General features: G+C 43.2%; 1 long non-coding RNA gene across 1 annotated transcript; it reads left to right on the plus strand.

Moving 5' to 3' along the window:
- The first annotated feature begins 8,025 nt into the window (after nucleotides 1-8,025).
- Nucleotides 8,026-9,110, plus strand: LOC123096979 (uncharacterized). Its single transcript, XR_006446822.1, has 2 exons — nucleotides 8,026-8,722; nucleotides 8,835-9,110. It is a non-coding gene; the product is annotated as an uncharacterized lncRNA (long non-coding RNA).
- Nucleotides 9,111-10,296: the final 1,186 nt, after the last annotated feature.

Raw genomic sequence — 10,296 nt, forward strand, 5'->3', positions numbered from 1 at the left:
TTTAATAGCCCAATATGCCTTATGTCAAGTTCAAGAGGTAAATGACACACTTTTCCATAAACCATCTTATATGGAGACATACCCATAGGATTTTTGTATGCAGTTCTATAGGCCCATAATGCATCATCAAGTTTTTTGGACCAATTCTTTCTAGATCTATTCACAATCTTTTGCAAAATTAATTTGAGCTCTCTATTGCTCAACTCTACTTGACCACTAGACTGCGGATGATAAGGAGATGTGATTCTATCATTAACATCATACTTAGCAAGCATCTTACGGAAAGCACCATGAATAAAATGTGAACCACCATCAGTCATAAGATATCTAGGGACTCCAAACCTCGGAAAAATAACTTCTTTAAGCATTTTAATAGAAGTGTTATGATCAGCACTACTAGTTGGAATAGCTTCTACCCACTTAGTAACGTAATCAACGGCAACTAAAATATGAGTATAACCATTAGAGGCAGGAAAAGGTCCCATATAATCAAAGCCCCAAACATCAAACGGTTCAATAACAAGGGAATAATTCATAGGCATTTCTTGATGTCTACTAATGTTACCTATTCTTTGGCATTCATCACAAGATAAGACAAACTTGCGAGCATCTTTGAAGAGAGTTGGCCAATAAAAACCAGATTGTAGTACCTTGTGTGCAGTTCTATCTCCAGCGTGGTGTCCTCCATAAGATTCAGAGTGACACTTGCGTAGCATCTGTTCCTGTTCATGCTCAGGCACACAACGTCTAATAACACCATCTACTCCTTCTTTATAAAGGTGTGGATCATCCCAGAAGTAATGTCTTAAATCATAAAAGAACTTTTTCTTTTGCTGCTATGTGAAACTAGGCGGTATAAATTTAGCAACAATGTAATTGGCATAATTAGCATACTAAGGAGTAGTACGAGAAGCATTAACGACTGCTAATTGTTCATCAGGAAAGCTATCATTAATAGGCAGTGGGTCATCAAGAACATTCTCTAACCTAGACAAGTTGTCTGCAACGGGGTTCTCGGCTCCCTTTCTATCAATAATATGCAAGTCAAATTCTTGGAGCAAGAGAACCCATCTAATGAGTCTAGGCTTAGGATCTTTCTTTTTCATAAGATATTTAATAGCAGCATGATCAGTGTGAATAGTAACTTTGGAATCAACAATATAAGGTCTAAACTTATCACATGCAAACACAACTGCTAAGAACTCTTTTTCAGTAGTAGCATAATTTCTCTCGGCAGTATCAAGAGTCTTACTAGCATACTGGATAACATTCAATTTCTTATCGACTCTTTGCCCTAGAACAGCACCTACAACATAATCACTAGCATCGCACATAATTTCAAAAGGTAAATTCCAATCAGGTGGCTGAACAATAGGTGCAGTGCTAAAAGCTTTCTTAAGTATTTCAAATGCTTCTGCAAAATCATCATCAAAGACAAAAGGAATATCTTTTTGCAATAAATTACTCAGAGGCCTAGAGATTTTAGAAAAGTCCTTAATGAACCTCCTATAAAAACCGGCATGACCAAGGAAACTTCTTATACCTTTTATGTCCTTGGGACATGGCATCTTTTCAATAGCATCAACTTTGGCTTTATCAGCTTCAATACCTCTCTCGGAGATCTTGTGCCCCAAGACAATACCTTGATTAACCATAAAGTGACACTTTTCCCAATTTAGGACGAGACTAGTGTCTTCGCATCTCTGCAAAACTCGATCAAGGTTGCTCAAAAAATCATCAAAAGAGGATCCATAAACGAAAAAGTCATCCATGAATACCTCACAAATCTTTTCACAAAAATCAGGGAATATAGCCATCATGCATCTTTGAAAGGTAGCAGGTGCATTACATAAACCAAAAGGCATACGTCTATAAGCAAAAGTACCAAAAGTGCAAGTAAAAGTAGTTTTAGATTGATCCTTCGCCGACACAGGTATCTGAGAGAAACCAGAATAACCATCTAGAAAGCAGAAATGTGTGTGTTTGGATAGTCTTTCTAGCATTTGATCAATAAAAGGTAATGGGTAAGGATCTTTCTTAGTAGCTTTATTTAACTTATGGAAATCAATTACCATCCTATAACCTGTAATAATTCACATAACACCACTAGAGGAAAAGACAACATACATCTCATCAAAATATCGAACGAATACCAAATTCACATGACTACTAATAGCAAGACTTCACCCATGTCCTCAGGAACAAACGTAACTACTCACAAAGCATATTCATGTTCATAATAAGAGGAGTAATAATATGCATAAAGGATCTGAACATATGATCTTCCACCAAGTAAACCAATTAGCATCAACTACAAGGAGTAATCAACACTACTAGCAACCCACAGGTACCAATTTGTGGCTTTGATACAAGATTGGATACAAGAGATGAACTAGGGTTTTGAGAGGAGATGGTGCTGGTGATGTTGGGAAACGTAGTAATTTTCCTACGCACACACAAGATCATGGTGATGATATAGCAACGAGAGTGGAGAGTGTTCATCCACGTACCCTCGTAGACCGTAAGCGGAAGCGTTAGCACAACGCGGTTGATGTAGTCGTACGTCTTCACGATCCGACTGATCCAAGCACCGAACGTACGGAGCCTCCGAGTTCAACACACGTTCAGCTCGATGACGTCCCTCGAACTCCGATCCAGCCGAGTGTCGAGGGAGAGTTCCGTCAGCACGACGGTGTGGTGACGATCTTGATGTTCTACCGGCGCAGGGCTTCACCTAAGCTTCGCGATGATATGACCGAGGTGGAATATGGTGGAAGGGGGCACCGCACACGGCTAAGGAACGATCCGTAGATCAACTTGTGTGTCTATGGGGTGCCCCCTGCCCCCGTATATAAAGGAGACAAGGGGGTGGAGGCCGCCGGCCTAGGGGGCGTGCCAAGGGGGGGAGTCCTACTCCCACCGGGAGTAGGACTCCCCTTTTCCAAGTTGGAGTAGGAGAGAGGGGGAAAGAGGAGGAAGAGGAGAAGGAAAGGGGGGGCGCCGCCCCCCTTCCCTTGTCCTATTCGGACTAGGAGGGGGAGGGGCGCGCGGCCCCCTCCTGGCTCCTTCCTCTTCTCCCTCTTGGCCCATGTAGGCCCATTAACCCCCCCGGGGGGGTTCCGGTAACCTCCCGGTACTCCAGTAAAATGCCGATTTCACCCGGAACCTTTCCGATGTCCAAACATAGGCTTCCAATATATCAATATTTATGTATCAACCATTCCGAGACTCCTCGTCATGTCCGTGATCACATCCGGGACTCCGAACAAACTTCGGTACATCAAAACTTATAAACTCATAATAAAACTGTCATCGAAACGTTAAGCGTGCGGACCCTACGGGTTCGAGAACTATGTAGACATGACCTAGAACCATTCTCGGTCAATAACCAATAGCGGGACCAGGATGCCCATATTGGCTCCTACATATTCTACGAAGATCTTTATCGGTCAACCCGCATAACAACATACGTTGTTCCCTTTGTCATCGTATGTTACTTGCCCGAGATTCGATCGTCGGTATCCAATACCTAGTTCAATCTCATTACTGGCAAGTCTCTTTACTCGTTCTGTAATACGTCATCTCACAACTAACTCATTAGTTATAATGCTTGCAAGGCTTAAGTGATGAGTATTACCGAGAGGGCCCAGAGATACCTCTCCGACAATCGGAGTGACAAAACCTAATCTCGAAATACGCCAACTCAACATGTACCTTCGGAGACACCTATAGTACTCCTTTATAATCACCCAGTTACGTTGTGACGTTTGGTAGTACCCAAAGTGTTCCTCCGGTAAACGGGAGTTGCATAATTCTCATAGTTACAGGAACATGTATAAGTCATGAAGAAAGCAATAGCAGAATACTAAATGATCATGTGCTAAGCTAACGGGATGGGTCATGTCAATCACATCATTCTCCTAATGATGTGATCCCATTAATCAGATGACAACATATGTCTATGGTTTAGGAAACATAACCATCTTTGATTAATGAGCTAGTCAAGTAGAGGCATACTAGTGACTATATGTTTGTCTATGTATTCACACATGTATCATGTTTCCGGTTAATACAATTCTAGCATGAATAATAAACATTTATCATGATATGAGGAAATAAATAATAACTTTATTATTTCCTATAGGGCATATTTCCTTCAGTCTCCCACTTGCATTAGAGTCAATAATCTAGATTACATAGTAATGATTCTAACACCCATGGAGTCTTGGTGCTGATCATGTTTTGCTCGTGAGAGAGGCTTAGTCAACGGGTCTGCAACATTCAGATCCATATGTATCTTGCAAATCTCTATGTCTCCCACTTGGACTTGGTCCCGAATGGAATTGAAGCGTCTCTTGATGTGCTTGGTCCTCTTGTGAAATCTGGATTCCTTTGCCAAGGCAATTGCACCAGTATTGTCACAGAAGATCTTCATTGGCCCCGATGCACTAGGTATGACACCTAGATCGGAAATGAACTCCTTCATCCAGACTCCTTCATTTACTACTTCAGAAGCAGCTATATACTCCGCTTCACATGTAGATCCCGCCACGATGCTTTGTTTAGAACTGCAGCAACTTACAGCTCCACCGTTTAATATAAACACGTATCCGGTTTGCGATTTAGAATCGTCCGGATCAGTGTCAAAGCTTGCATCGACGTAACCTCTTACGACTAGCTCTTTGTCACCTCCATATACGAGAAACATATCCTTAGTCCTTTTTAGGTATTTCAGGATGTTCTTGACCGCTGTCCAGTGATCCACTCCTGGATTACTTTGGTACCTGCCTGCTAAGCTTATTGCTAAGCATACGTCAGGTCTGGTACACAGCATTGCATACATGATAGAGCCTATGGCTGAAGCATAGGGAACATCTTTCATTTTCTCTCTATCTTCTGTTGTGGTCGGGCATTGAGTTTGACTCAACTTCACACCTTGTAACACAGGCAAGAATCCTTTCTTTGCCTGATCCATTTTGAACTTTTTCAAAATTTTGTCAAGGTATGTGCTTTGTGAAAGTCCTATTAAGCGTCTTGATCTATCTCTATAGATCTTGATGCCCAATATATAAGCAGCTTCACCGAGGTCTTTCATCGAAAAACTTTTATTCAAGTATCCCTTTATGCTATCCAGAAATTCTATATCATTTCCAATTAACAATATGTCATCTACATATAAAACTAGAAATGCTACAGAGCTCCCACTCACTTTCTTGTAAATACAGGCTTCTCCAAAAGTCTGTATAAAACCATATGCTTTGATCACACTATCAAAGCGTTTATTCCAACTCCGAGATGCTTGCACCAGTCCATAAATGGAACGCTGGAGCTTGCACACTTTGTTAGCACCTTTTGGATCAACAAAACCTTCCGGCTGCATCATATACAACTCTTCTTCTAGAAATCCATTCAAGAATGTAGTCTTGACATCCATTTGCCAAATTTCATAATCATGAAATGCAGCAATAGCTAACATGATTCGGACAGACTTAAGCTAAATTTGGTTGAATCCAAATTTTCTATCTTGAGATGATTTTGTGTATGTTTAGGACATTGATGATGAGATCGTCGATATACACTAAGCTGATATAAGAAAATCAAATTAGAGAATGGTCTATGTGATCATGCACTTGTGAGAACATACACAAATCCATGTGTATGTTTTTGATATATGTAGACTAATATGTATTCTTGAGAGAATGGTCTATGTGAACATGTACTTGTGAGCAAAAATGAACAAACAAATTATCGGTCGATCTCTCGCGGCCGCATGCATGAAGCCTCATCCACTAAGGGCATGTTTCGGACTGCTCTGATTCACCAAAATCACTTTCACTCCACCAAATCCACTTTGGATCAGTTTCATACGGAAGTTGTAGCACTATCCAAAAGAATGTTTGGATTCCATCTAGCTCCAGCTTCAAGAATGAAAAATTTGGTGAAAGGATCTATTTGTTTGGATGAGGGGAGAGAGAAACGAAGGGGTATCCACTTACTGGTGGCAGTGGTGGGTAATTTTCTCTCAACTCTAGCTTGTAGAGTTTTTTGGAGCACCCCTTGAAGAGCTTCATAAAAAATCGGAGTTGTACCTCAGATTCTAGTTTTTCTGCGGAGCGGCATATCGTGGAGCTACCCCGTTGGCTTGTGTTTTCTGGAGCAGAGCCGAATTAAAGGAGCAGAGCAGTCCCAAACGTGCTCTAAATGTCAAAGATATCTCACTGCCCAAGCAAGCCACCAGAGAAAGGAACAACCCAAAATATCCGACCTAAGCTACTAGTAATGCAACCAGGAACAAGGCGTCCGGGCTAAAAACCAGCATGAACCCAAAAATCTGCCTAATTCTCGCCTAAATCGATGGATTCTAGCCTAGGTGGATGGATTCTGAGAATCCGGAAAAACCGACCTGATAAATGAAATTGTCCGCCTAGGTTGCGACTAGGGTGCTTAACCATCACCTAGGTGCTAGGCGAAAGTCATCCGCCTCGCTTACGCATAGCGCTTTTTCCAACCTTGGTAAATATGCTTGATTGTTGTAGCAAGAATAATAACAACATAGAAATAAATAACATAAATTAAAAGACAAAAAGTAAAGGTGCGTTCCTGCAAGATTAGGCGCGGAGAAACTTTGGATCATCATATATATCAAATGTGTCGGTGCGACGGTAATTTCAGTTACCTTGTATCATGAGTTTAGTATTCTGTTTGCATGTTCAATAGGTGAATCACCCTAGGTGTGTATAACTCCTCCACACGGGATTACATTCCATAGTACGGTCCTGCTTTGACATTGCCACGATGTGGTCATCTCCACGATTAAAGTTATTAAATCGAAACCATGCATTAAGTTTGGTGGTTCATCGTTATCTCATATTGTGTTCGATCCTCGTTGATGTCTTCACCTGTCACCTAGAGGTCACAGATTCACTAATCAACATATGTTACCTATGTAGGTTTTTAGATCATGTTGCCTGAACCCTTAATTTGGATAGCACGCAATGCAATCACCAAAGAATAACAACTTACTAGACAATCATTAGACTACAAACACAAATGACGACATTATAGAATAGGCACACATGAATCTTACCATTCACCTACATCTCCCACACCCATCGGGAATTATTCACACATCATAGAATAATAACAAATCATCATAGAGAATAATTCAATGAAAACCATGTCGATAATACCGTGATGACCCATAATAAGATGAATGAATAAACGAGTCCCGGTCTCCAAATGAGTAGGAAAGAATTCCTCTAACAATAGTGACGAAGAGATGAAATGAAATGAAGAGGAAAAACTAGAAGGAAAGGATCTCCGGTGGTTCTTCTTTTCCAGATCTCTTCTACTTTTGTTCTGAATGGTGTGGCGGGCGACTAGGTCTCTATGATGAGTTGATGCCCTTTACTAAGTTTGCTCACGCGAATAACAGGAGCCGTTGGTGCCTGGTAAGAGTGCTGGTAGGAGCATTACGACTGTCTTGCGTTCTGTTGGCGTTGGTGCAAATTCCTCCAACATGGAAATGACTTCAATTGGTTTGACGAGATGTAATGTTAATTGGTTTCCTTCATAAATGTGTTTTCTTGTCAAACATTGGAAAAATGAATTTTGTTCTCTCTCGAAGGATTAGCGTTAGAAATAACCGAGAAATAATGAAAACACGGTAGAAACCAATTAAAACTCTCTACAGAAAGTGACAAATTCTTGAGCTATCACGTGCATTTCAAAAAAATGTTCGTAAATTTCAAAAATTGTTCCCAAATTTCAAAAAAATCTTCGATTCAAAAAATGTTCATACAAAGTAGGAGAAGCCCTGCTAATTGGGAAATGTTTATACACGGTGTGTCGGCGGAACTTTGAGCCTGACACACGCGACGTGTCTGATCTGGCTAGATCGCATGCACTGGAGGCAGCTGCCAGCGTCCCGCCCTTCCACCTTGCATCCACGCTCTTCTGAGGAGCCTGCAGCGCCCTTCTTATCTCTATCTTTTCCCATCGTTGTAGCACCACATCTTCATCTCCCCTGCTGCTCATCCCCTTTCTTCTTCCCTGCATCAAAATATGACGAGGAGAGGCACCAAAAAGCATGCCCGCGTGACGCGCCCTGGCCACTGCAAGCAACCATGCGGCCGCTGCGAGCGAACGCCATGGCTGGCTTCGAGCGCTCCTCTCCATGGCCGCTGCCGCCGGACGCGTTAGTCGCCATGGCTGGCTCCCGATTCCCTGTAGTGAGAGCTGCATCCCGAGTGACGGTGGCGGTGCTGGAGCTGTTCAAGCTATGAGCGATATCGGCAAGGCGAAGATACAAGAAATGCTGGAACCCACTGACTGGAAATCTGCAACCGGCCACACGATATGCTGGAAGCAGTGTCCCCAGAGCTGGAACCATAGTCCATTTTTGCTGCAATCAGCAGTCGCGGGGGTGAAGACGAGAAGGTACGGTGCTACTACCAGAGAGTTTTTTTGCTGGTACTGGATCCTGCTCCATTTTTGCTACAACCAGCAGCTGCCAAGGTGAAGACAGCGAGGTACGGTGCTACTACCATATAGTTTTTTTTTGCTGGAACCAGGCGGAGAAAAAAGCTGCAACCGCGATTGATCGGTGATGCAACGGGACGACGTCGAGATGTGTTTTGCTGCAACCAGCAAAAAAATTGCTGGAACCTGTAAGAATTTTTTCTGGGAGGATAGACGAGAATTTTGCGGCGGCCACCCAAAGGTGGGTCTTTTTGCTGTATCCGGGTTTTTTTTACTGCAACTGACATGTGATTTTGCTGCTACTGGCAAACTAATGGAGTTTGTGTTTTTGCTATTTTTTGCCGAGGACACAGTGGTGCGAACCGAATGATGGTGACGAGCGGAGGCGGTGATGATGGCTCAGGGATGTTGCAACCATGGTGGCACGTGCTGGAACCAGCCGGCAGGCGAGTTGCATTCATCAATGAAACATGGGACGGTTGTCGACGGCGACAAACTGAGGGGGAGGGGGAGGGCGCTGCGCGATGCGGCGATGGTGGGCGGCCGCCATGACTTGTGGTGTTTCTTCATATCTGAAACGCGAACGGGGTGAGAACTGAGAAGGAAGGAGGCAACCTGGATTTTTTTTAGGCAACCTCGCAAAGCTTTATTACGTCATCACAATGTTTACAGGGACGAAAGGAATTCCTTCGCGTTGGCCTAACCAAACATGGCGGCCAACACTCAAAGATAAAGCATGCTTTGCTAAGTTGTGAGCATCAAAGTTTGAGCTCCTAGACTGATAAACTACTTTACATGAAATAAAGGTAGAAATTTGCATCTCTATTTCCCTAACCACAGCGCCAAATGCCGCACTGCTCCTCCTGCCAAACTCACTTACCACACCCTTGCAATCTGTAGCCGCATGTACCCTTGATATGTGTAAATCTGCTGCTAGATCAAGGCCCTCTCGCAACGCCATAGCTTCCAAAGTAGCTGGGTCTTTCACATGCTTGAAAATGATAGCCGATGCACCTAGGAAACCTCCCTCCTGGTCCCGGCATATTGCTGCTACGGCTCCAAACCGGCTTCTGCCACCTACCGCAGCATCAACATCTAGCTTCGTGTAACCTTCAGGGGGAGCAATCCAGTTCGGGTGTTGCACAGCCCCTCCCCGTGTTGCATGAACACTTGGGACTATAACTTGAAGATCACTTATGTAAGAGTTTATAAATCCATGTGTGGCCTGCCGTGACTTGAAGATGCCCTCATACAAAGCTTTCCTCCTTGCACCCCATATGGCTCATAGTGAAACCGAAAACCTGATAAACTCATCGGTTTTTAGAGCTCTCATCAAAGCAAATAACCATAACTTTGGGCACTCTTGATGGTGGGAGCTCAATTGGTCCAGTATCTCCTCCGATGATAACACCCAAGTGCATCTCGCCATTGGACAGTTGAGCAGCGCGTGTCTCCAAGAATCAGTCGTCCCACACAAGCCACATACCTTCGTCGTTGACATATTCCTCCTGTGTAAAACGTCTCCCGATGGTATCGAGTTTCGAGCGAGGCGCCACAAAAAGACCTTTATCTTGCTCGGCACTGCAACCTTCCAGATTGCCTTCCATTCTTTGCTTTGTCCCTCACTGGTAGATGTTGTTTCTGCCTCATCCAACCATCCTTCTCTATCATGTTCTGTTCGAACTAACATTCGGTATGCAGACCCGACCGAAAAGTTACCCCGAGGTTCTTCCCCCCAGGACCAGAAATCATCAATGCGTCGTGTACACAACGGTATCTGCATTATTGCTTCAGCATCAAACTCCGTAAACACCG

Source organism: Triticum aestivum, chromosome 1B, assembly GCF_018294505.1.
Source record: "Triticum aestivum cultivar Chinese Spring chromosome 1B, IWGSC CS RefSeq v2.1, whole genome shotgun sequence".
NCBI classification, from domain to species: domain Eukaryota; kingdom Viridiplantae; phylum Streptophyta; class Magnoliopsida; order Poales; family Poaceae; genus Triticum; species Triticum aestivum.